Genomic DNA, 27,634 nt, shown 5'->3' on the forward strand with positions numbered 1-27,634 from the left:
CACACACACACCTGCTCCCTTCCCATTGGGATGAGTGTCACAGCTCCAATGACTATTGCATTCAAAAGCAAACAGCACTTCCCAGTGGTCTCCTAATTGTGACCAGCTAACGGTTGTGAAGGTTGTGAGCTCCTAACTGCTACCAGCCATCTGTCTGACAAAAGAAGAGTCAGATGGGCTCAGAGAAGGGCAGCCATGATTTTTAAAATAATCTTCAAGAAATGTTGGGAGTAACTTGCTGTGACATTGATAAGGAATTCCATTCAGCAGACATTCTCAATTTTAAAGGTTGCATGCTGCACTCATTAATTTATTAGCCACTGTTAACTATTTATTTGTGATATGTAGCACCAATACCCACAATTTTATTTCCTCTGCTTTGCTTTCCTTTCAACATAAGAGACTGTCCCTCATCCATGCTTCTAAATAACTGCTATTCAAAATGATTGAACAACTTGCAAGACCACCATATATGACCACATTCATTTTTGTTTTTACATTTTCTCCAACACATAGGACTTAAAAGAAAAATTATCATGTTAAGTTTCTTTGGTATTAAATACCATCTTTCACTGAGTTGTCCATCATTTGGCCAAAGTCTATTTCAGTGATTTCTATGTCAATTTAATAAGACAACCATTAAGTCATAGGTAAAGAAATTTGTATATCTGATTCCCATAGTGCTTTCAACCCATTCAAGTTTATCTAGACTTCTAATCAAAGGTTATAGACTTTGAGAGTCTCCCTTTTTCACTGATAGGTGATGAATTCAAAGTTAGTCATAGTTCTAGTCTCTTGTTTTCTAACTGCTGGGATAGCAATAAAATGCAAATGCTACCGAAAGACTGAAAATGGAATCTCAGGATGAACTTGGCACACAAGAAGATCCTTATGAGCAGGAGGTGTATATTGTGTATTGCACAATATTAGAATGCCACACAGAAGACTAAGCAGCTGTGGTGAGGAGAAGCCCTATGTTCCCAGACAAAAGTTTCTCTACAGAATACGAATTTCTTTTTATTTCTCCAAATATGAAGGGAGATAGCTTGATATATTATTCGAACAGTGTTCCCAGGGACCAAAATATTGGAAAGATCAGACTACCCTGCAAGGATTTCCTTGCAAAGTTGAAGAAAATTTTTAAAAGAAACCACAAACGACATGAACATCACATTCTTGATCCAACTGTCCCCCAGTCCATCCCAGCCCTGTCCCACACCTACACACAAAATGCCTGGACTGAGTTAATATTAAATGCACAACCCAAAATGTGATAAGTTCTGATTACAGAACTGACAACAACCCCATCAATGTGCTTGCAATACTTTAGATTTCTTTTTTGAAAGTATAGCAATACATAAAAGAAGCCAGTGATGTTTGCTTCATTATTATTGCCTATGGTAAAAGGAGTGACATGGCTGCCTACCCACCAGAAAAATTATAGAAAATTGTTTTCTGCTGAAATCTACAGTAAGGATAGTTTTATAAATATAAATTTCAGTATCCTTAAAGAAGATTTTTCTAATCTGACTCCTTCCAGATGTTAGAGTAAAATTCCCAGAAGACCCAGTGAACATTCTGAAAATCCTGAGAATTGTATTCAAAACATCTGGAGGAAGCCAGGTTGGGGAAAACTTCTCTCTACTTGATGAAGCTAGTATATCTAGCTTAGCTTGTCAACAATTTATCAAGCATTGTATCAGGAATTTAGGATTATTTTCCAGGAGGATTCACAACAAAACAGTTGGAAAATACCCAACTACACAGTTTTTTTTCCTTGAAGAGCAAACTCTTAGACCATACTACGTTTTTAAAATCCCCACAATTCTTTGCCATTTGAGGGTCTGTTGATTGAAAAGCACAAGCATACTTGGATGTGGGAATGTGGGGGCTCTCTACATGCCAAACAGTTTCAAATATTTGAGCAAGCTAAAGTCTGTTCAACACCACCACCATTTATACTTTCAAGCCACCCACCTCCCTGCTGAACTCAAAATTCAAAGAACTCCACATGAGACAATGAATATACTTTCAACTGATAAATAGGAAGCTGCAAAAAAAAAAGGCATGCAAACACTGTTCCTTTTTCTCAGTTCATGCCCTGTTTGATGTTTGGGGCTTGTAAAAAGACTGACTGCAAAAAGAAGTGGCTGCAAAGTCAGCAAAGTATTATATCACTGCTAGAAAGCAATTTTCCAAAACCTTAACCTGTATGTGGGTTGGGAGAAGGGCCCAGGAGTTGGGAATTGAGCTGTGCCAGGAACTCATGACATGGGGGAAATTCTAAAACCTCCATAAAGTTCCACTGGAAACCTGCAAGTTCTGATTATCTATAGCTGGCCAGAAAAAATGGGTACATGTGCTGGATAGAGTGGAAAGTTTGGGGGTATATTGGGGATACAGAAAATTCTTTTTCAGGGGTTGATGTAAGGGTAATCTTGGAATATGGAAAAGAAAAGGGAGTTGTTAGTAACATAGCAAATATGAAACAGATATTTTAGCCATCTCTCTTATGTGAGCCCTCGTGGATACTCTGCCTTAAAATACTCACTTATAAAAGAGTACTGCAGTTTTATATCTAGCTTGTAAAATTCTCACTCCTTTTTCCTGGCATTCAATCTTCCTTCCTTGGTTATGCCCTGCCATTAAGAGCAGAAATTGAAAAGCAGTTGGAGGGGCAAGATTGAGATGGTAGGATAAAAGCTCAGTGGCCTCCAACCTCTCTGAGAAACCCCCCATCCTAGCCCAATGCTTGGGGGAAGAGCCAGGTCTTCACAGCTGTACGGAAGGTTAACAGGGTAGGGATCCTTCTGATCTCTGGTTGGAGGCTGTTCCAAAGGACCTGGATGGCCACTGAGAAGACACACCTCCAAGGTCCCATCAGATGGCAACATTTAAGGTAGGGGACCCACCCTATCTAACCCTATCTAACCTAATAGGACGGGCAGATACCCACAGGGAGAGGTGGTCCTACAAGTATCCTGGCCCTGTGTCTTGTAGGACTTTAAAGGTGATAACCAGCACCTTGAATTGCATCCAGAAAGCAGCTGGAAGCCAGTGCAGCTCATGCAGCAGTGGTGTTACTCAGGTGAACCACAGAACATCCAAAACTGTGCATGCCACTGTATTCTGGACCAGTTGTAGCTTCTAGATTGTCTTCAAGGGCATCCCCATGTAAAGCACGTTACAGTAATCCAAATGGGAGGTGACTAAGGCATGGATGACTGTGAGCAAGGCATCCCGGTCCAGGAATGAGCAAAATTGGCACACAAGATGAATTCATGCAAAGGCTCTCCTGGCCATGGCTGCCACCTGCTCTTCTAGCAGGAGCCATGAGTCCAAGAGGACCTCCAAATTGCGCACCAGATCTGTAGGGGGAGTGTTAACCCATACAGAGTCAGAGATGTCAACTCTCCTGATCCCAGGGGGCCAAAAACCCACAATCATTCCATCTTGCTAGGGTTGAATCACAGCTGGTTTCTCCCCATCCAGACCCTTACAGCCTCCAGGCATTGAGCCAGCACCTGAATATCATCACTTGCCCAGCATGGGGTAGAGATGTATAATTGGGTATCATCAGCATACTGATGATACCAAATCCCATGCTGGTGGTTGACCTCTCCCAGCAGCTTCATATAGATGTTAAATAGGAGGGGAGAGAGACTTGAACCCTGGGGAACCCCACATAATAGAGGCCTAGGGCTGGACCTCTCCTCCCGCACCAGCACTGACTGGTACCAGCATGGAGAAAGGAGGAGAACCACTGCAAAACAGTGCCCCCCACTCCTAGTCCCCAGAGCCAGTCCAGCAAAATACCATGGTTGATGGTATCAAAAGCTGCTGAGAGATCCAGAAGGGCCAGGATGGACCTACCACCCCCATCCCAAGCCCTCCAAATATCATACACAAGTGCAACCAATGCCATCTTGGTACTATCGCCTGGCCTGAATCCTGATGGAAAACGGTCCAGATAATCTGCTTCATCCAAGGCTCTCTGTAGCTGGGAGATACAAATCTGTTTGCTATTTCTGGAAAGTATATTCTAACAATGAGAAGATAAAGCAATATGTATTATATGGTCCAGATTTAATGACAAGTTTAAGAACTGAATTAATCCCATATTTATACTAAATTGATATTATAAGGATTGTTTTTGTTATGTGTGTTTTTTCTTTCTGTTAGGTTTATTTCAGTTTAATCACTATAATGTACTGTATATAGGGTTTCTTTTATTGTAGAACTATTACTTTTTTGTTTTTTGCTGTTGTAGTTGTTTGTATTTTACTATTTATTTATTTATTTATTTATTTTTAAATATTAATTATTACTGATAAAAAGGTCCTCTGATCTCAGAACCATGTTTGGCAATAGTCAAGAAGCAATTCAAACCTTTTAATGATACAAAAAAAGCCTCTTTAGTACTGTACATAGTTAATATATTAGACATATCCATTGATAATAGTCATATATGCCTCTCAGACAAGATTGGCTGCCTGAGTGGCTTAAAATTAAAATTCATCACAACTTAAAGTACATAGGTAGGTAAGTGCATGGTAAAAACAGAAGGCAGAAGAGGAATATTTGCCATTTAATGATCTGGCTTCAAATTGTTCTGTTCTCTTATAGTTTTCATAGTTCTTGGCTTAGTCTGTCCCCCTAATTCATTTCTGCTGTGCATTTTTAATTGCAACCAACTGTTGAAAGTTTTAAAAGTTGCATTAATAGTCTTGCGACTGCAGGAAGATGAACAGTTCTGTTTCCCTCCCTCCTTCACACTGTGAGCCTTTCCTCACTTGCATCTAGCTGTGGCACAAATATGCTTTGTCAACTTCTTTTCTCTGCCACGTCCCCATGAGGTTGCCTTCATCTGATTCCCCTGCATATACTTGAGGCAGCCTTAAGTCTGTTCCTGTATTAAACCAGTTCTCCTCCCCTGCTTATAGCAATGCAGAATTTGCCATGGATATACAGTAATCCAATGGACTTCACCAACTATTCTGTCTGTGGTATAGTCAGGTGACCTCCATAAAGTGGGATCACACTGGTAGTTATAAGCCACCTTAGAATGGTGGAAGCATAGACCCAACTCATCTGTTTCATGAGCACCAGCTTCCAGGACAATTCTGCTTTGGGCAGCATGAGAGTCCAGTTCTTTCAAATCAGCACTGCCCCTGTACCTGCCAGATCTGATCTCTGACTCAGAAATGTGGATAACTCTGACCAGCAGCTGACCAGCAGTGGGGGTGGGGGTGGGGGTGGGGGTGGGGAGGTTGCACAGTGAAGTGGGAGAGAGCCGAAGAGAGAGCTTAGCTCCTTCTCTGCTGCTGCATAATGCAATCCTACCCATGCCTATCTGCTCTTGTTCAGACTACTTTTGAACACAAATTTCATACTTTTCTGGAAGAGTGCTAAACCCATGTTTAGTGCTTTCTGAATATAGGTTTAGGGCTCTTAATCTGGGGCATATAGACACATTCCAGTGTGTGTGCCAGCCTGGGCTTTCAGTCCCCAACCTTGCCAGGTTGAACATGGACAGAATTTTCCCAGCAGTTGGGGATCAAGCTGGCCTCAAACTTTCTTGGAAGTATGGGAGACCAAGGGGCTACAGAATATTGAAAGGGATTGGATAATGAAAGGACATTTACACATCCCTTGGCCACCTCTTAACTAAACAAGTGTAGGTATAACACACTTGGAGGAAAGTTTCTCCAAGTTGTTCTTCTCCTCTGACAGGATTTTTAAGGCATGGTCCTTTTCATCAAGTGGAATGAGAACTGTAAAAAAAAAGGCAGAATAATAGCTAACTGGAGGCCCTTTACCAGCATTCTTGCATGTTGTGCCTGAGCATTTCAATCTGCTGTTTTAAGGGCGTGCGTGGGCCTTCCTGACTCCCACTGATATGGCCTCTGCAGATGAAACTAAAACTTTTGTCCTGTGAAAATTCTGAAACTTTCATAAAGCAGGAAATGACTAGCCATTTCGGTAACTCAGACATCAGCATTTTCCCTTCTGTTCTTTGTTAATCTGCACACTTCCTCTTTTCCCCATGTGAACAATGCATTGTATACAATCTGCAGTGAAGACTTCCTTATTTAAAACAAAAACAAAAAAACAGAGACTATTACAATGGATTTGTGATAGTCTTCCAGTTTCCTAAACTGGGAACAGAAGCATTCCCTCTTCTCGTATTGTTGGGACTTTGAAACAGCTACTTGAACTGGTGGCACTCATTGGATGAGAATGCCCACCTGTTACAGAAGAGACCATGAAATACTGCATGATCACCAGCATCTCAATTTGGGGCATGGCTATTCAAATGTAAGTCTTACTGAACTCATTACTTACTTCCAAGTAAGTTGCAAGATAGCAGCTTAAGCAACCTCTCCCCCTCTCTTTCTTTTTTCTCTCTCTCCCATGTGTATGTGAGAGAACTGTGTTTGTGTGTATGTATTCTTTTACCCCATCCTCTAACATTTTAAGAGTAAGCTACATTTATCTTTTATTATTTTAATTAAAACAGATATCCACAAATCAAATTGTACTGATACTCAGGCTTTCTTAGGTATGAACTGTGTGAATTACTTCCCATGTGTTGGTGAGTGTGATGTGTGGATGTGGATTGTATGCAAGCCTTGCAATTTTTTTAGAAAGCTGAGGGAGAGAGAGGAAGGCAATAAAGTAAATATCCTTAATCTGATGACTACCAGACGTGTTGGGATAATCATTAGTATCATTCCAATAGGCAGGCTGGCTGAGAACCAGAGCCCAATTTAGCCAGAGGGCACAAGCATAAGGAAGGCTGATTTCACCATTCATTTATTTAAATATCAGTTTTAGGGGACAAGCAGAATTGAAGCTTGAAATGTATGATATAGTTTATAATGAAACTTTAAAATGTAAATATATAACACATCAAAATATAATTTAATTAGCATAAGGTCTATTTGCAGAACTATAAAATATGACAATAAAAGAGTGGCATGACCCAAATGAAGTAAAAGCCTTTCAAAGCAAATAGGTTTTCAAAGTTATTGCAACTGGTCAGTCCAAGGGTGCATCTTAGGGCTTGCCAATGAAATTGATCTCAATGATGCCTAAAGAAAGAACAATATCAAGAGCATTCTATCAACCAGAGAGAACACTGGATTTTGGCATTCCACTGGAATAAAATTCTATGTTGCAAATTAGCCATTTGGAAACTGGTTGCCAAGGTTATGGTAACCCTGTTGAAATTGTGAGAGAAAGTCCAGGGACAGGATGTTCATTTTCCCTCATTCTTTTTTCTCACTGCATTGTATGTCCATGATGGGTTTTTTTTCCTCCATTGTTATCAGTATCCCAGTAAGCAGAAGTCTGAGACAAAATTTAAAATACTAAAACAGTTTTTGGGATTACATTTTTTCTACCTCATGCAGTATTTTTCTTCCTCCATCTAATCATTTAAAATACTTTGAGTGAGAACTGATAGCAATTGTCCATTTAAAAAGCCCTATTCTCAACCAGGGTTCATGGTTCCTAAAAACAAGCAAAGACAGAAACCATGAGAAATAAGGAGCCTGGAAAATGTATTAGATGATTGACACCATTGTAAGAGGAACTGATGGATGCAGATTCTAATAATATTCTTAACAAATGGATATATAAAACATATGTCCAAAATATTGTTTTTTATACCACTGCAGTGTAGGAACAGAGTGTGTGTTATGGAACTAGAGCATCAAAGAACCATGTTGTCTGGAACTGTGTGGAAAAAAAAAAGTTTGTATGTTGTTCATATGAACTAAGGTTCACTGAAAAATGTTGTAATTGAAGTCCTTCCAGAATTTTGAAAGCTCAGAATTCCTTACTGGGTCATGCTGACAAGGGATGATGGATCTGGCCTCCTTTGCTCTAGCCCTTAATGTTCAGCTACACAATCCTTTTTCCCCCCTCTGTTGCATCTCCTTTGCTAAATAACAAATATAGCACAATATGAATTCTAGTCAACTTTGCCTGCCATGAGGAATTTTACATGGACTATTGTAACGTACTCTACATGGGGCTGCCCTTGAAAAGTACACAGAAGCTTCAGTTGGTTCAAAATGCAGTAGCCTGCATAGTTTTGCACAAGCCTAGAATTGCGCATGAGTCACCTCTTTTGTGGGAGCTGCATTGGTTGCCGATTTGCTTCCAGATCCAATTCAAGGTGCTAGTTATCACCTTTAAAGCTCTACATGGCTTGGGGCCAGGTTATTTGCAGGATCACCTTTCCCCATTTACATCCACCTGGCCCACCAGAGCAGGGAGGCAGGATATGTTGCAGGTCCTTTCAGTTAGGGAGGTACATCTAGTGGGGCCAAGGAAAAGGGCCTTTTCCGTAGTGGCTCCCTCCCTTTGGAACATCATTCCCTCAGATATAACATTGCCCCCCCTCCTAGTGTCTTTTCCAGAAGACCTTGGAGACATGATTTTGTCAGCAGGCCTGGGGACCCCAGGTTGCTTCGAAGCCAATCAAGTGGCTGATATGACTGTGTTTGTTGCTGCTGGGGGGTGTCTTTTGTGTGTTACTGGTTTTTAATTCTGTAAGCTGCCTGGAGTCACCATGTGTGAGATAAGCCTTATAAATCTATTAAATAAATAAATAAATAATATATGGTTCAGCAAAATTGCATGGCTAAGGCTGAAATATTACATGGTCAGCTGCTATCAGGCAGGGAACAGAGACAGATGGAAAGGGAAGAACATCTCCTAGAAAAATAATAAAACCATTGAAGGATGCTGAAAGAAAGGAAAGGAACAAAGTTAGAATAGAGGCATGATTTAGTTAGGCCTCCATCCAGTGATATTCCCAATTATGCTCAATTCACAAACATGTATCCACAGATATAATATTACAAAGAGGAAGTGTAAGCTCCCTAAATAGGGACGCAGAACAGATTTTTTTGGGTGGGGTAGGTTGCTTCTAGCAAATACATGGTGGAACAAATGCTAACAGCTAGTGTGTCCTTCTCCAGAAAAAAAGGCACACTTTTAAAACTGTATGAAATGGTTATAGCTCTTGGTTTTTTCTTTCTTTTTAGAGAAGAAATAACCCATACACTCATGGGAGCCCAAGGTTCTCCTTGACTGCTATTTGCAGCAGTTCCTGGAATGACCATGTAACCACACAACAGCATGTAATCAAGGTGTTGGCAACCTGTGACACTCCAGAAGCTGTTGAACCTGGAATTCAGGGAATTATAGTTGAACAGCATCTAGAAAATCTACCCTTGAGATAGTCAAGTAATATTTGTAAGAAGTACTGCAGAGAAACAACAGGCTCCGCTCCACACTATTGTAAATGTGGAAGTCGTTTCTGCTATGAGACAAAGACACAGACAAAAGCTCAAGCTGCCTTCTACATTTTTAAAAAAATGTGTCCTGCAAAGTGGATAATGATGGATTAGATTTAAACTGATCTACAGGCACATCACTACTGCAGCAATACAGGATAAAATGTACTAAAATGCCAATGATATCCCAATATACACAGGGGGCAGGAAGCTCATATTGAATCGTCCTTCCTGCAAGAACATGACCAATTATTTCATTGGAGGGAACATTTTAATGAGAGGATACCAGAATGCAGAAGTGATGTAGATTTTTCCACCAAAAGGGGAATTTGGTAAGCCTTTTTTGCAGGGGTGAAGCTTGTGAACTATTTGAAGGTCATAGGAGTTGCTGTTTGGTGAATAGTGTAGGAGGAGGCATAGCAAATGCCAAGGAGTGGGCACTCCCAGGGAACATGGCCTTGGTGTTTAGTATCTATCCTGGGCTTCTTTGACTGGTCATTAGACTTTAAGTGGCTCTGGTTTCTGAATGCTGCTACTTAATGCCAAGTCTGTAATAAGGCCTGTCTCATTCATTATTTAATCACTAATGAGGGCCACCCTGGCAAATGTCACCAAGATCTGGTTTGGCACCAAGTTGTATGCCCCTCTCAGAAATGTGCCCAGCCAGGTTTTGGGCATGGCATCAGCTGCAATCTCAGACTAGGGGCAGGGGAGTGCTTTGATCATCTGGGAAACTCTTGTGGCTTTCAGGGTATGTGAGGTAACCAGATGTGATGTTATGAAACTGGTCCATTTTGGAATCAGGTAAGATTGCTGCTACTCTACTAGCCTCCCTACTAAGATAACTGCCTCCCTACCTGAGCTGCTAGACACTATAACTGGGTTCTTGTTGGTGTTCCCCATGCTTATGGCCTTGGGGAACTTCAACCTGCCTTCAACCTTGGGCACAGAATCAGAAGTGGATTGGGAGTTCATGACCACTGTGGCACCATGGACCTGACCTAGGTTATTGAGGCCTGACACATAAAGCCTGTCATGCACTAGAACTAGTTTCTGTCTCAGGGCAGTGGTGACATGATCTGGAATTGGAAGATGTTACCATCAGTCCCTTGGCATGGACAGATCACTTTTCATTAGCCTTGGAGTTGTTTGTGGTTGCCCCCTACTGCAGGAAAGGGACCTGCTGGATTGGTCTGCCCTAGGCAATTGATGGAGCCAATAGGGTGTCAGAGGTATTTTGTGGTTGTCCCTGAACTCCTGATGCATGGTTCAACTGAAGTCTTAGTTCTGCTTGGAATGAGCATGTGAGGGGGGCTTGGACTGGATTGTGCCCATGCAGACACTCCTTATGGATCTTGGAATACTCCTGTTTTTGGAGGAGCTCTTGGAGGCATCTAGACATAAATGACAGAAGACATCTAGACTGCTGCTGGCAGAAGACAAGGAGCAAATCCAACTGAGTATGGGTAAGAGCTTTTCTTAAGGATTACTTTGTGGCAATGAGCTGAAAAATGTGAGTATTTCTCTGCTCTTATTGCATCTACAGTTTATCAGGCAGCTGCATTATTTAAAGTGACCTATCACTCTTGGGTAGAGAAGGACCAGCGGAGTAGCTGCAAGGCTCTATGAGGACTATTCTATTCTATTTATTCTGTCAGAGAAAGTTGGTCGGATCTGCTCTGAGCTGGATGCCAGCTGTTTAGATCCTATGAAGTTGACTGATGCATGGTCTAGCTTTATCATCTGGAATGAACTTGAACCAATAGTCCTGAGACAGTAGACACAATACTTGGGTCTGTAAATGATGACACCTGTTTTAAATCCATTTCCCACCTGCTTGGTCAAGGCCTCCCAGGAGGTGATACAGTATGTAATTGGATCATGTAATGGTAGATGCATCCTTGAGAGAGTAGCTGGGTTTTATATTATTTTTCGGTTTATTTGTATCATTTTTGTTTTTGGCTGATGCATACCACTCAGAGTCATATATTATGAGTTGGGCGGATTTATAAATGTCATAAATAAATAAATAAATGAACAAACAAATAAACAAACTGCCTAGGAATATAGTTAGGCTCTGGATCAAGGTACTTAGTCACTTTAGGATATTGCAACTATAGTTAATTTTACATATTAGTTTTTAAATTACCTAAGCTTTAGTGTTGTTATTGTTGTTGTTGCTAAATTTGCCATCAGATAGCTAGGGGAGGCAAAATCTACAAGTGATATTATATGTCACCATATTCCCTAAAAGAACATGATCACTTGAACAACACGTGTCAATGAACCTAAATGATCTATTGCTTTTTATAGGCAGAGTTAAAAAGGCTGAGTGCCTGGAGAGGAACTTGACCATAAAAATCTACCCTTAAAAGAAACAACACCACTGAAATGTTGGACTGGAAGCAGAATATATTCAGCCACTTGAGTTGCCATGAGTAAATCATTACTTAACTCTGTTAGCCTATTAAAGTTAAACTTCACTTGTCTCCCTCTGAATACAATGGGATTGAATGGTACTCTACTTTTGCTAGATCCTGCCACTTGTGTTATGCAGGGTATATTAAAATCTTTTGAGTCTTCAGAATCTGAATCTGAAGACTCTTGCAAACCGTGTTATGACAGAACTGGACCTCTAGTCAACATGCACCATGCCCCTTTCAGAAAAGGTCTGCATGGCACTGCTTTTGTTGCAGCTGGTTCAAGACATTGTGCTATCTGAAATAGATAGATGTGCACAGCTTCTTCCTTCTGCTTCTCTCTCACATTCCTACATTCCTACTTGTTTTTCCATCTGTTAGGTGGGGGAACTCACTGGGTCCATTTCACTCCTTGGTGTTGTCCAGAAAAAAAAGAGGGACCCTCAGAATGAGGAACTGTGGCAAAAATTGCATTAGAGTGTGCTTAGGCCAGGTGTCAGTGCCTATCTCTCCCCAAACTAGAGAATCCATGCAGTTTGTCTTGAAATATCACATAAAATTGCTAAAAACGTGTGAGGACTGAGCCCTCATGGTAGAAAGAATTCAATGCTTTTTTAACTTTTTAATTTTGGGGTGGGTCAGTCTCAGGTGTATTCTTCAGAGTAACCTGAGTAACCATACAGTTGTGGGTGTGGAGCACAAAGGAGGAGGACCCAGACAATTTGGAATGATTGTGCCGCTTCAGCCTTCACATAAACAACATTTTGGAACAAGCTCCAAGGCTTTTTGATTTAGTCATTAGAACTGGGCCACTGGATCGAAAAACTTGGCAGGCAGATTGAAGGTGATGTTGTTTATGGAAACACGTTTATTTTACATCCATCTTCCCCAAACTGGTGCCAAATCTGATTCACATATTAGTTTTTAAATTACCTAAAGCTTTAGTGTTGTTATTCTTGCTGTTGTTGTTGCTGTAGTGTTGTTATTCTTGCTGTTATTTAGCATTTAAATTACCTAAGCTTTAGTGTTGGTATTGTTGCTGTGCTAAATTTGCCATCAGATAGCTAGGGAAGGTGAATCAGTTGCTGGCCAATAAAAGGAAACTGTCATGAGTACTGATGGTGAGCAGGAGGGGGCCTCTATCTAGGGGGGAAAACGCATGCGTAGTACTGAGGAGTTGAGCAGCCGTTCAAAGAGACACAGAACAGACCCGCCTTGACTTTTGGGGTTTATCTGTCTGGGTTTTTCCCACACTTCTTCAGTTTGTTAGGATTTTCTGTCTGATGTAGCAGTAATAAACACTAGAGACCTATTCCTCGTCTCAGCGTGATTCCCGACTGTTAGGACAGAAACAATCACTTTGAGTTTTCAGAATCACATCAGTCACTAAGCATAGTGACAGTCTTCAGTACCTGGGGCACATCTGTTAGAAAAATTTTATATAAAATAATCTTTATTTAAAAAAGGTAGTAAGAAGTCCCTTGGAACTATAAAATGAAAGTGGTTTAACATGACTAAGGCTACAATGTTTTGTCTATTTTCCTGGGGTAATTTCAATTTAACTTAATAGGTCTTACTTTTCAGTAGACATATAGAGATTGAGTGGAGTATCTTCTGCCCACATAGCACATACCAAGTTCTCATAGATTACATCGTTTGATTGAAGGAACCTGGAATGTGCCCACTCTGCTTGATCTCATTGGGAGTCTATCTTGGAGATAGATGGTCCCTCAGATAATCAGGGTCTGTGCAGTGTAAGGCTTTATAGGTGATGACCAGCACTGTGAATTGTACTTGGAAGCCAACTGAAAACCATTGTCTCTCACAAAGCAATAATGACACATGGGCATAATGTGGCCTGTGATGCTATATTCTGGTCCAGCTGTAACTTCTGAGTGGTCTTCAAGAACAGTAATCCAATCAAGAAACGCTTAGGGTGTGAATGACTGTCTGAAGGGTCTCCCATTCCAGGAAAGGGCATAACCTCTATAAAGGCCTCCTGATTACAGCTGTCACATGCTCCTTGAGCAGGAGCTGTAAGTCCAGGAAAAGCCACAAATTGTGCAACAATCTTGAAAGGGGAATTGCAACCCCATCAAGACCAGAGATGAAAAATCCTCAGATCCAGGGGGCCCAAATAACTACAGCTACTTGGTCTTGCTAGGATTGAGACTGAGTCTTTTCTTCCCCATCTAGACATGTTGACAGCATCACCTGGATGGACTGGGTCAAGGTATACAGTATAATTGGGTATCATCAGCAAGTTGATGGTATGAGAGCCCAAACCAACAGATGACCTTACCCCACTGTTTCATGTAGATGTTAAACTGGAGTGGTGAGAGCATTGAGCCCTGAGGCACTCCACAAGGGAAGGACCAGAGACTTGACTTCTCACTCCCATCAACACTGAACTGGAACTGGCCATGGAGGAAGGAGCAGAACCACTGTAAATCAGTGCCTCCCACTCCCTGCAGTTGTTAGACTACTGGTGTTCAATTTTTTTTCTCTCCAGTTGCCAGAGGTCTTGGTGGCTACTTAATGAACATTTCAATACCAAAGCTTGCAATTCTATGAGTCATATCAGCTCCTAAGAATAACTCTATTTGGCAAAGTTTTAGAGACAAAGAAAAAGATTTTACACATGCTATATAATGAAAATTATGGGCCCTACAATTGAGTCATTTTAACTTCTTAGATAACTGCCCCAGTCTCTCTCTCGCTCTGTCGCTCCTCTTCGCCATCTTCAGAGGCGTAATCCGCATACTCCTCTGACTCCAATATTGTTACTTCAGGTTGCAGAGGTTGAGTGGGTGCGTGCTCCGGGAGGGAGGGTGAGCCCTCAGTGCAGCCATTGCTCCATTGGAACTTTCCTCATCTACCAGTTGATCAGTGGGTAAAGTTGCCATGGTGTACTTGAGTCTTTCTGTGAGAATCGTGGGCTCAGATATCCCAATAGTAAGAAATCTCTCTGGAACCAGTCAGGTCTCAGTAAAGTATTCCTTTATTGAAAGATACAGTGTTGGGAATCAATAATATAAACCTGTGATTATCATGCAGTAAAACATTGATTTTATGGACCACTTGTGTAGATGGGAAGTCCATTAAAAATAAATACTCATTAAATTGGAATTCACAATTGACTAATTGATGGCATCAATTTACACCATTTGCAAAATTATATATATATATTAATATATAATATTGTGTATTATGTATGTTGCATAATTATGTAAAATGTGGTACTTGCATAAGACATTTATTGACACAAATGACATAAATTATGTCAATTTCTGGACTACTTTGGAAATAAAGGACTTTGCCCATTATTTGGGAATGAAATTTGAACAAATTTCTGTGGTATCTGAATATCTATGGTATCAGTCTGTGGTATCTGAAGACTGCTGAATGAGATTCTGTAAATCTAAATTTTACTATAACAAAACACTTTGGTATAACTAAACTGAGAAGTTAGCCTTGGTTACTGCTCTGAAAAAAATGTTATACTGGAAAAATAAAGGAAGACTGCAACATTTAGGGCAGCCTTTCTCAACCTTTGACCCTGGAGGAGCCCTTGAAATATTGTTTTTCTTTTTTTTTTAAAGATTTTTATTTAGTTTAAAACAAAGGTAAAAACTACAGAAAAACAAAAAACCACAAAAAGAAAACTAAAAAGGTGTGAACACAAAGAAAAAGAATTTTAAAGATTACATTTGGGAGTGTTTTGGGGGTGGCTGGTGTCGTAGAGTCCTCCCTGCTGAATGTAATCTCCCGCATTTGGATTTTATATTTATATTTATTATTTTAGTATCTCAGTTGCTTACTTTGTAATTTTATAAATTCATGTTTTTAAATGGTTAATCTTCTTGTAAACCGCCCAGAGTCCCCCTTTTCAGGGGGAGATGGGCGGTGATAGAAATTGGAATAATAAATAAATAAAATACATAATAAATACATACAAAGGTGACTTCCAAGTTCCAACAGCAAGAATATACAGCAATTTCCATAGTCAAACCCTTACTCTTTATCAAACCAAGATCACATTATTTCTATACATCCTTCCATTGACACATACAAATCACTAACACAATTGCTCCTTCCCCTTATATAAAAAAAGAAAGTGTGTGTGTGCGCGCGCGTGTGCATATTTCTAAATCAACTTCCCTCCCCCTTAGAACTTCCATTTAATTATTTCCTTCCCATCACTATTCTATATATTTCTGTCCACTCCTTTGAAATATATTTCAGGCCCTGGGGAACCCCTGCACATTCAGGCTCAAATATAGGCCAGAAGTTGCAAAATTATTATATTCGTTTCATGTGTAGGTCTGTATGTATGCATTAACAGTGTTCTTAAACTAAAAATAAGAATGAAACTTACCTCTTTAATGTGAAGTTCCCTGAATTTGAAACAATTTTTTAAATGAATTGTGATCTCCCAGGGAACCCCTAGTTACCTGTTGTGGAACCATGGGGTTCCACAGAACCCTGGTTGAGAAACCCTAATATACGGTTTTTAGCTCAGAAAAAAAACAATACATAAGGGAGACTAAACTATGTGGGGCATGAAAAAAGCAGAAAGAGAGGACATTTCTGCCCTGTCTCATAATACTTGAAAATGAGCATCACCTAATGAAGCTGAATAATGGGAGATTTGAAAAGACAAAATGAAGTTCTTTTTCACATAGTGAGTAATCAAACTATGGAATTCACTACCACAAACTGCAGTATGGGCACCAACTTGGCTGGCTTGAAAAAAGAATTATGCCACCATTTCTTCCTGATTACAGCATTCCTCCATACGGATCTTGGAGCCTCCTTGCTCCCCACATTTGGTTCCACTTGGATAAGAGAGTACTTACAGGCAAACAACTTGTAATGTTGAAGAAATTAAAAAGCAATTAAAATGTTGATATTTTAATAATACTGGAATATTTCTCTTGTTGAAACAGATCTTCTGCTCATAACATTTTATTGTTTCTTTATGTTTACACTATGCTCTGTCTTTGACCATATTGGCTGCCATTTTGTGAATGGCTGGCCTCGGTGCTCTTTATTTATTTGGACTTTATATACTGCCTTTCTTCCAGGAGTTCAATGCAGTATACATAATGATCCCTTCTCCAATTTTCATCTACAACAATGCCAACATTTATCTGAGAGAGAGTAGCTGGCTCAAAGTCATCCAGTGGGCTTCCTTGGCTGAGGGTGGACTTGAACTTCGTGATCCTCGTCCAGTGTCTTCATCACTGCACTGGCTCTCTAAAAGGGCCCTCCAGATAAAAAACTTGAGAATTCCTAAGGCTAACAATGGCTATATGTCATAATCTCACTACATTATCTCCAGCATCAGAAGTTCAAGTTTCCCAATACCACTTGCAGGGAAATAGTACACTATTGTGCTTGGTCCTATTTCTGTATTATTTTCACAGGCTTTTTGCTAGCCATCGTCGGAACTAAATTCTGAACTAGACAGGCCACTGGTGTGATCCAAAATTTTTACAAATGTTCTGCAGCTGTTCCATAAAGCACCTGAATGGAGTTCAGTGACCTCCCAGGGACCAGAATTTGGGAGCCACGTTTGTGGCGTTACTTGTCTTGGGAAAATTATTTGAATAGGTTGTGGGATATAAAGAAAAAAAAGCTTTCTGGAGATGGAGACTGTATCCATGTTGTTTGAAAGGTTATGCATGAAAAATATTTATTGTTTTTGGACATGCCTTGCCAAAAGTGATTTTATTTTTATTTATTTATCAAATTTGTCACCGCCCATCTCCTCTGACCGGAGGGACTCTGGGCGGTTTACAATATAGAATAAATATACAATAAAAATTTGAATATACGATAAAATTCTAATAAAATCCCATTAAAACTAAAACAATTTCTTAACTACCCCAGCTCATAAAATCCAGATGGCTATGATCTCTTCAATCATTATGTAGGAGGGGCACTTTAAGGCACTAGCCAACCCCAAGTATGTTGATTCTCCTCCCTGCCCCAGTTATTTATTTTCTATCCCGCCTTTACTATTTTTATAAATAACTCAAGGCTGCGAACATACCTAATACTCCTTCTTCCTCCTATTTTCCCCACAACAACAACCCTGTGAGGTGACTTGGGCTGAGAGAGAATGACTGGCCCAAGGTCACCCAGCCGGCTTTCATGCCTAAGGTGGGACTAGAACTCACAGACCCCTGGTTTCTAGGCCGTTGTCTTAATCACTAGACATTTGCAGCCCTTGTCTATTGCAAACAACAGGATCAAAAGCAATACCAGCAGTTATATACCAGTTTCCTTTGTGTTGTGTGCCCTCTTGTTTGTTTTATTTAGGAGCTTTGTTTTGTTTTATAAACATATTATCTCTCCCTATACATAAACACCCACATCTGCCAAATAAGAGCCAGACTTCCGGCAGGTGATATAGCACATTCCAGTCCATAGCAACTTATGTCATGCAGTAATTACTTTATATATTAATCATTTATATCCCACTTTATATTCCATGGTTGTTCTTCCCTTCCCATTTTATGCTCAAAACAATCTTGTACCATGAATTCAAACGAGAGGCAGATAAAGTTCTAGCTCTTCCCCCTCAAAAAAGTGAGTGGGGGTTGAATTTGAGCTCTTGGTTGTTTATATTTCTAACAGCTGCTTAATCATTACCTATTTCTAAAACAAAGACATTCCATATTAATTCTTGTAAATGTTTAATTTGTAAAAGAAACAAAAAACAAAAAGCAATGTGGCAAAATGTTAGATTTTTGTCAGCCTCTCAGAAACCAGGATTGTGTCTTTAATCTACTTTTATCAGCGTTACTGCTTTAACCAATTTTTAGCTTTTGAGGGGTACTGAATTCTTATTCTAAATCTTTAAAACAAGTTCAAAAGACTTTTAACAGACCATTTGGATTGCAGTGCGCTGCTGACCAGCAGTTTTTCATTCTACCTTTCAAATAAGGTTGGATGAAATCCCTTTGTGAGGAAATTAAATATGGGTTGATTTATGGTTTGGCATATAACCTTTATGGAACCTCAAGGTCAATTCACAAAGGAAGAGTGCTGCATGAAGCAGATTACATTTCCTTGTAGTGTAATGAACAGATATAGCCCTGCTGAGATGATGTGTCCCAGCAACATGGTCTTCTAACCTTATCCTTCTCATATTGCATGCTGAGATAATTAGTCACAGCAATTTACAACAGTACGGAAACTGAAAAAGTTCAAATATAAGTTGTTCTTTTATTTTTGCGAAATGTAACTATCTTTAAAAGCTATCATTCTCTCTTCTAGACAGCCAGATAGACGTGAGCAGAGAGACTGAAATTGCCCTATGAAAAGTACTAATAAGGACAGGGAGTAATGCTTCCTATAAAAGCTAACGTGGATAATTAGTGATAAATTATAAACTCTCTTTATTCTCATGATACTTAGTTCATTTTACATAGATATGTGTGCATAATGTAATAATGTTATGCTGTTTTGCTACTGTTGTGGCCCACTTGAAGTCAAATTATGATCAGTTGATATATTGCATCGGACTTGGTTATACCAATTCTGCTTCATGAAGATTCTTAAATTGTTCAGCTCTTATGTGAACATTGCTTCTTGGCATACTATTCTGCACTGTTTGCTAAATGTAGTCTCACTGAAAGATGCTTCACGCTTTCAATTTTTAAAGATACTATAAATATACATCAATAAAACTAGTGAGTTAATGTAATGCAAGGTCTTCACAGATGTCTATCTAACAAGAACATTCAATAGGAAAATGTGATTGCATTGGAAGCTGTAAATCTGTGCTTGGTAGCAAACTGGGATAGAACTATGTGGAGCGTAATTGGAAATTTGTTTTATGTAGAAAAATCACACTACTTTGGGAATAATATATCAGGGAGGACTATATGCTGGCAAGTAGATATGGTAAGCATGAAAGAAGGTAGAGCATCCTTTTTTCTTCTCTTGGCTACCTGTCTTTTCTCACACTCTTTCTCCTTCCCTTTAAGCTTTGATCACACTGCAATCTATTACCCTGTTTAAACATTGTCTCCTTTTTTCCCCTACCCACTGTTCTACTCTTTAGATTTGCTCCAGCTTACTGCATGAAATTAGATACAGGTTGGCCATCCCTGGCAACAATGTATAAATGTCTTCAAATTCAATAAACACATAATCAAGATATATTAGTCTTAGAATTTAAATTAGTTACGTTTTAAAATTGCATATTTTTCATATGTACATGCCTACACATACTTTTCAAGGTACAGAAAAGGAGTAAAGAAATAGCCATAGACATTAAATGTATGCAATAGGAAAAGGAATGAGAAGACAGGACACCCTGGAGAAGATGCTGATGCTAGGGAGAGTGGAAGGCAAAAGGAAGAGGGGCCGACCAAGGGCAAGATGGATGGATGATATTCTAGAGGTGACGGACTCGTCCCTGGGGGAGCTGGGGGTGTTGACGACCGACAGGAAGCTCTGGCGTGGGCTGGTCCATGAAGTCACGAAGAGTCGGAAGCGACTAAACGAATAAACAACAACAACAATAGGAAAAGGATACATAACCAAAGCTAGTTTAAAACAATGTCACTCAATCTGTCCATATCATTCTGTCCTTACAAACCATCTTTGCTTTCATCACATCCATACATCACTTTGTATACTGTATTTTATTCTTTACATTTCTCACCTCTCCCTTTTTGAAGATCTCATCAACTCTGTCCAACCATGACATTGTCTTCTTCTTAATCTATTCACTCTTTTTTTACATTTTATTTATTTATTTATTTATTTATTCAATTTCTATAGCTGCCCATCTCAACAAGTGACTCTGGGTGGCTTACAACAATAACCATAAAATAAAACAATTACAATTAAAACAATTACAATAAAAAATAAACATACATGGCTGCCAAGTAAACAATGTAAGATGTTAATACAACCAAGAAACGGGACCATTACCACACTCGGGGCCCCAGGCCCGGGCACATATCCAGGTCTTCATGGCCTTACGGAAGGATTGTATCTGCATTCATTCTCTGACCTGTATGACCAACCATGCTAACATACTTTTTGTATTGATTACTCACTTTTGTATTAAAACTGTATTTCTTCAGCAGCCTTTCTTTCCCCACCCTATCACTTCTTGTTTCAGCAAACACATTTCTTAAGTAGCCCATTGTCACTGGATTCAAATTTCATATTTCTCTGGATATACCCAACTTCCATGTCCATTTAACAAAGTGGACATAAACATACTCTTATACAGAACCATTTTTGCTTTAGACCTTTCTTTCTTCTTTCCTTTTCTTCCATATCCGTATTTTCTCAAGATCCATTCCTGACGCTACCAAATAATGATCTGTCCCACATTCAGACCCTCTCATTACCCTTGTATCCCTTACTAATCCTTTCTACCCTTCATCATAAATAAACCAAATCAGCCAAAATTGTTACATTGTATTTGTATGCATAAATAGACTTACAGTATGCTGAAAGCCTTGAATTCAAAACAAACAGACCTTTTCAAGCACACATTCATCAAACAGTTACCATTCTCATTCATTCTTGCATCTCCAAATGGCCAAATCAATTCTGGAAGTTGAAGTCCACATGTTTTTAAGTTGCTGAGGTTGAGAAACACTTACTTAGCTGAATAATTTTTTCTCCTCAAGTGCATTCATTCAGAATATTGCACATTTTTTCCCAAACTTAACTTGGTTCTTCCATTATCACCACTGATTGGAGCATAACCTTATCACCAACCAATGACTTCCTACTTTCATCAACATCCACAATAAGATGACACCAGTTCATTTGCTCTGATTTTAGCCTTTTCATTCATATTTAAACCTACCTTAGTTTTCACTGATGTATTTAGAAAACTCCACAAGACCACCTTCATTTAGATTCATTATAACTTTCCTCTTTCTCTTTGTTTCAGACACACCACATATTCCATTCCTTCCCTTCCCTTCCTTCATGCTATTTACCATTTACTCCTCTTATATCCTTAATCATGGTCTTCCATTAGCTATGTTCATCACACAGGCCCATAGACATTGACCTCTTTCACTCATGGCTTTGGTTACACAAGGCTTTCACATAACTTTTTTGAGTAAGTTAGGTTACCAGCCTTAGTCATACCTGTGCCTCATAAAGCATTCCCTGTTAATGACAACACATTTTGGCCAGTATGCTGCAAGCAAAATTGAAGCCTAGTTTTACCCCAAGGATGCTTATATTATTCTGTGCAATATGGAGTCTCTATTCTGGAGACTACTTTGCGACCTGCATCCCATCAACTAGGAGGTATATGCAGTGTACACACACACACTCAGGATGTGCCTACTTTTCTCCTGTAAGAAAGAAACTTTGATACCCAAACATTTTGATGATGGACTAAATTATATTTTATATTTATATTTAAGAGGTACTGTTTTTATTGTATTTTAATCTGTATTTATTTTTAGTTTTATTGTAAACTGCCTAATAAATAAATGTCAGTATCTCAATGGCCTATCATTGGCTAGACAGTATTCCTTACTCCTTGTCTATCCACTTCTTACTCATAGCCCAATCCTTTGTAAGTTTACTCTAAGTACCATATTTACGTAATATAAGATTTCCTTCCCCTTCGCCCCACCAACCCAAGATTAGGTAGGAAAAAAACTGTGCTCCTATTATAATATTCTCAGTGAATCTAAGGTGACTATTAGGCAGTTTGGACAAAAATATCTAGCCTGCCTTGTAAGTTACAGGGCAGGCTAGATAAATTCAGTAAGCTTATTTCCAGGTAAGTGGGCAAAGTATAGCAATTCACTTGGTTACTGTATACATCTCGCAGGCTAGAGACCTAACAGACCATCCAGTCAACTAGTTGAATAACAAATGTATAAAGATGTATCAAATAAATAATTAAATAATAATAATAATAATTTGTCCTAAACAGGTATAAACAATCGCTATTTCCCAGTTTTTCCAGTTAAATTGTCACAACTGTCCCCCCAATTTCCTCTCAGTTGGTTCAGTCCGGACTGTACAGAGGGCGGGGTGCAGGGGTGTTAATGTTATCCGGCCACAGTGTTCGCTTTCAAGGCCTTGTTGTTGTTTATTCGTTTAGTCGCTTCCGACTCTTCGTGACTTCAGGGACCAGCCCACGCCAGAGCTTCCTGTCGGTCGTCAACACCCCCAGTTCCCCCAGGGACGAGTCCGTCACCTCTAGAATATCATCCATCCATATTGCCCTTGGTCGGCCCCTCTTCCTTTTGCCTTCCTTCTTTTCAAGGCCTACCCCTTTACTTTTCAGAAGCAGTGGTTTGATCCATGACCTCTGCTTCAGCGGGGAGCAGTAAACCAAGTGTCTGCTCTTCGCACTGGCAAGTTCCATCTCCTCAGTTCCTTGGCTAGGCGGCTTGTTTGCGCGCGTGCGCATTCTTTTTCCTTCCCCTTTAAGTCTCGTTACATTTCCCCGCTTCCGTCGCGTTTGGGTTGTCCTGCCTCCCCCCACACCGCTTTCGACGGTTGGGGCGCGCGCCGCCAGGGCAGGCGGGAGTCGGAGCGCGGGAGCGCGCTCTCCTGTGAGGACAGGCTCCAATGCTGCTGCTGTGAGATGGCATCATTTTGCTGCGCTGGGGCGGCAGCGGTGCTAAAGGCGACGGCGACGCTGCCGACGGTTGGGAGCGGTGCCGAAGGTTGAGGGGGCAGCCCTCTGTCACAGAAAGGGAGCGGCGGCGGCGGCACTACCTCGCAGCTGGACTCTGAGCCACGGTAAGACTGGGCGAGTGAGAGGAAAACAGCCATTCAGCCTGCTTGACTCGGACAAATAAACAGGCTGCGTAGCCGCCCCTATCTCGCCCCGGCTATTCCTGGCGGGGGCCTGAGAGGAACTCAGACAGGAGGGGGTGGGGGAGGCATGTTACTGCTTCTTCGGGGTCGTGACAAGAGAAGGAGCTCTTCACGCCTCTCTTGGCCCCCTCGGTCTCCGTGGCGTCCTGACTGAACAAATGGAGAGGGCGAGATTGCCCTCTGCTTTTTCCTGCCCAGCTTGTTCAAGGGAAACCTGGAGGGCAGAGGCTGCCTGTCAGCCTCTCTTTTCAACCCCTACTCGCTCTTGGCCTGATGTCACCTTGTTTATTCGTGTTTTAGGTCTTTAACTGTCGGGAGGGGTGGGGTGGGGGTGGGGGTAAGGCAGGCCGTGGGAGACGAGCCAGGTTGAGGTTTGAACCTTGAACCCCGTTAGCAGCCTTGATTGGCAGAGGCATGGGGCGCCCTGGGAAGCAGTTGGTCACGCAAGAGTGGCTTATTTCTGGATTCAAAGGAGAAGGGGATATTGGTTCCATCTTTATATTTGTTTGCATTTATTTCTGTGAAGAAGGTGATGAAGGAAAGGACAGTCTCACTTTAGGATGACTTGCTTTAACTCTGCAGCGTTTCTTGTTCTTGATTGCTCCATGCAACCCCCTCCTCCCTTTGCCCAAAATACTGCATAATACTGCTTTTCTCTAAGTGTAGAGCGTGTTGCTGCTAGAATGCTGAAGGCCTGGAAGGGTTGATTATATATCTGATATCCCTGATTTCCACACATATTTGAACAAGTATTTTTGTAGCTGGCTAGATAATGCAAATGTTTAGTTGAAAAAAGCTCTCTGAGTAATTCCCTGACTTTCTTTCAATTAAAAGTGCATGTGATGTTGCATTTATTGAAATGCTAGGAAAAGTGTTATGTAATTAAGTTCCATAGCACTCCTCTGAAACCTGAATAAGGAAGTCTTTGATAATAAAACCTTACTGTATTTTAAAGTGGAGTTAATGTATGATATGACAGTATTCTCCTGAAATTGGGTTGATGGATATTAGAATTCAAATCATATTTGATTCCTCTTTATGTGATTGTTTGATTTTGATGTTTCTTTAATAAACTTCGTTTTGTTTATGTACTGTCTTTGTACCATGGAACTTGAGGTTTTTCGTTAAGGCTTGCTTTGCTTCAGAGTGTCTGTTACATTTTGGAATAATATTTCCTAGAACCTAAATAAGTTTTCAAATCTTTTTTTTGGGGGGGGCAGAATATTGTCTTTAATCTTTTTAGATTCAGGACTCATCTTTAGATCTAACCTACAATATTGAACTGATTTTTAATATTTTAACTATATATATATATATACACACACACACATACATACATATTCATATTCATCTGTTTAAGCTAACAAATGCACAGAACCTTGTAGAAAGGGAAATTTTGGCAGTTGTCTTCCTTAGTCCTCATTAACAGGCTGTAATTACCATAGTGTTTTTTATTGCTACTAAAGGTAAAAATATCGTTTTCTCCAGCTTCCCATATTTGTATGATCCCATTTATCACTTTAAAATTTACTTTGTTTTTTGTTTTTTTAATTCCTGCTGATTTAGCTGGTAACTTACCTTAATAAAATAATAAGTTGGAGCGTGGACCAACTTAGCTCCAACCCACTAAGTAAAGATCAGTGTTCTGCATTATACATGATTGATTGATTTACTGTTCTTTAGCATGAACTAACCAAAGTTATGTTTTCCAGTTGCAGTATTGGGATCAAAACCAAGTATCTTTAGCAGGATTTATTTCTATTTCAACATGTATAAGAGCTGGTAGTAAGTGACATTTCAAAAAGAAAAATGTATGATTTTAAAAGGTACAGATGCATTCAAGTCAAGCTCAGCTACTAGTGATTATATGTCTACATCTGTGAGGTTTTCTTGGCAATAGTATGGAAGTGGTTTGTTATTGCCTCCTTCTGGGATTTTTTTTTTTTTTACTTCCCAGTCTAAGGCTTCTGTTAAAATCAGATTTATAGCTGAATACCTTCCTAGACAGAGAGAGCCTTGCCATAAGTACATACGTCTTGCTAGTATCCATGTTAATTTATCTCAGTGCAATATGGTGTAATACTTGTAAACATCAACTGAAACAAAATATAGTGGCTAATTGCAGTTTAGTATCTATCTTTATAACTACATAGTGACATAGAGATTAGTCTCACTGAGCTAAATGGAGCATACTATCAAGTTAAGTGTATTATATGCTTGAAAACTAAAAGATTAAGTAGAATTTATCTTGGCAGTGCTAAAATAGCATTACTGATTTTTGTTTTCTGATCATAATTCAAAACACTAGTAGAGGGAGATGAGATGGATTTTAATAGATGTGGGAAATTAGAGAACTTGCTACTCCTTGACTAAGTGATAGGAAACCTGCAGAACTCTGAAATATTGCTAATGAGACAAAATGAAGCAAGCAGCATTTGAATGTAAATTGTTGTTCTGTTCAAATGCTGGTGCTTCTGATTGGCTTTTGCAAATCATAGATCTAAATTAATAATGAATAAACCCAAACATAAGTATTTGAATGTATTTAAGCAGCATAATTTTTTATTCAGTTCTTTGTTATTCAAAGGATGTTAATTCTGTACTTCAACCAAAACATTTTCTGAAGGTCAAGTCGTTTATTGTACTAAGCTATACTATTAACATAAATCATATTTTTTTTGAAGAATTAAAGTAGTTCAAGTTCGGATCAAGTTTGTAATATTAAAGGAATAGAGTAGTGCAAAAAGATGGGAAGAAAGGAGCAAGACAAATACAGATACCAGTTGGAAATTGTTCAGGGGAGACAGAGAAAAGCCAAAATGAATTAGTTGTTTAGCAGATTCAGTGGAATTATTGTACTTAATTATTTACTTAAAATAGTTATATCCCATTCTTCAGCTGATAAAGCTTCCACAGCAACTTTCAAATCCTTAAAAAGAAGGCATTATTCTACTACAGTCTTATGGAATGTTTGTTGCTACATTTATAAGCAAGGAAGAGTCGAAGGCAGTCTCTGGCCTTCATCAGAGCAGATGAAATCAGCTTTTATCCCTCTGTTGACATCAAAAGGAATAAAGTTTTATCCACAGTAAGTGAGCTTGCTTGAAATAGATTAGTCTAGCTTGCGGGGCACTGATCATCATCTGTAGCTAAAGCAGCATTAATGCCTACTGTTCCATGCTTCTTTCAGATTTAGATCATTCTTTTCAAACAAAAATCCAAAAGAAGAGCAGAACTTTAGTCCACTAATTAATTTAACTTTTGAAAGCATCATAAGCCCAGATGTATGTTGGAACTTAAAGGGGGAAAGAGGGTAGTGGAGATTGTGGTGGGCTTTGTATTGAGATAAATGAATTCAAATATGGTGAAGCATAATGAGCCAAGGATAGGCAGGGATAGGGATTAGATAGGTTGAATGGTAGTTTCAAGTATTTGTTAGTGGAACTGATAGGTGGGAGAAAGGTATGGTGAAAGGTGAAACTGAGATGATAGAGTTTGAGAGCTTAGAGAAAGGTTTTGATGAAAATAATTTGTTTTGATCATCAGTTTAAAAATTATTTGTACACTGGATTTTTAAAAAAGCATTTCTGATGTTTAAAAAACAAATTGGATAAAAGTAAACCACTGAAAGTATTTTATGTGATTATGGCAGTATACAAAATTGTTAATAAAATAAATAAAAGCTGGCAAACTAAATCAGACGTAACTTTGAAAACTGAATAAATTATTAAATTGTTACTTGAATTAATTACATTTTTCAAGGTAAGATATACTAATGGTTGTGCAGAGACAGACCATCTTAGATGATACTGATTATCTTAACTCTTTTCAGTCTTGGTTCAGGCCTGGATTGGGTACAGAATAAGCCATACTTAGATGATCTCCTGCAAGATAGAGATGGAGTGTTACTGTTGATTCTGCTTGATCTGTCGGGGGCTTTTGATAAAGTTGATCGCAGTATTATTCTGTTTACATCAATATGGTTATGAGGCTGGTTGGTTGTTATGGGGCTCTTGAATATTAGTTGGTGTTAGTATATTGATGATGTTGATAGTCTGCAAG

General features: G+C 39.5%; 1 protein-coding gene across 5 annotated transcripts in view; it reads left to right on the forward strand.

Moving 5' to 3' along the window:
* Positions 1 to 23,151: 23,151 nt before the first annotated feature.
* The window catches only part of WWP1 (WW domain containing E3 ubiquitin protein ligase 1), a 63,204-nt gene continuing 58,721 nt past the window's right edge, over positions 23,152 to 27,634 (forward strand). For 2 of the 5 annotated variants that reach the window (XM_063299444.1, XM_063299445.1), the window contains exon 1: positions 23,164 to 23,494. The gene's annotated coding sequence lies outside the window, so the exon portion shown is untranslated. Of the gene's footprint in view, positions 23,495 to 27,634 lie in introns of all 5 variants that reach the window. The other 3 variants (XM_063299447.1, XM_063299446.1, XM_063299448.1) reach the window with 3 other exon arrangements.

Source organism: Candoia aspera, chromosome 3 (assembly GCF_035149785.1).
Source record: "Candoia aspera isolate rCanAsp1 chromosome 3, rCanAsp1.hap2, whole genome shotgun sequence".
In the NCBI taxonomy this organism is placed as follows: Eukaryota; Metazoa; Chordata; class Lepidosauria; order Squamata; family Boidae; genus Candoia; species Candoia aspera.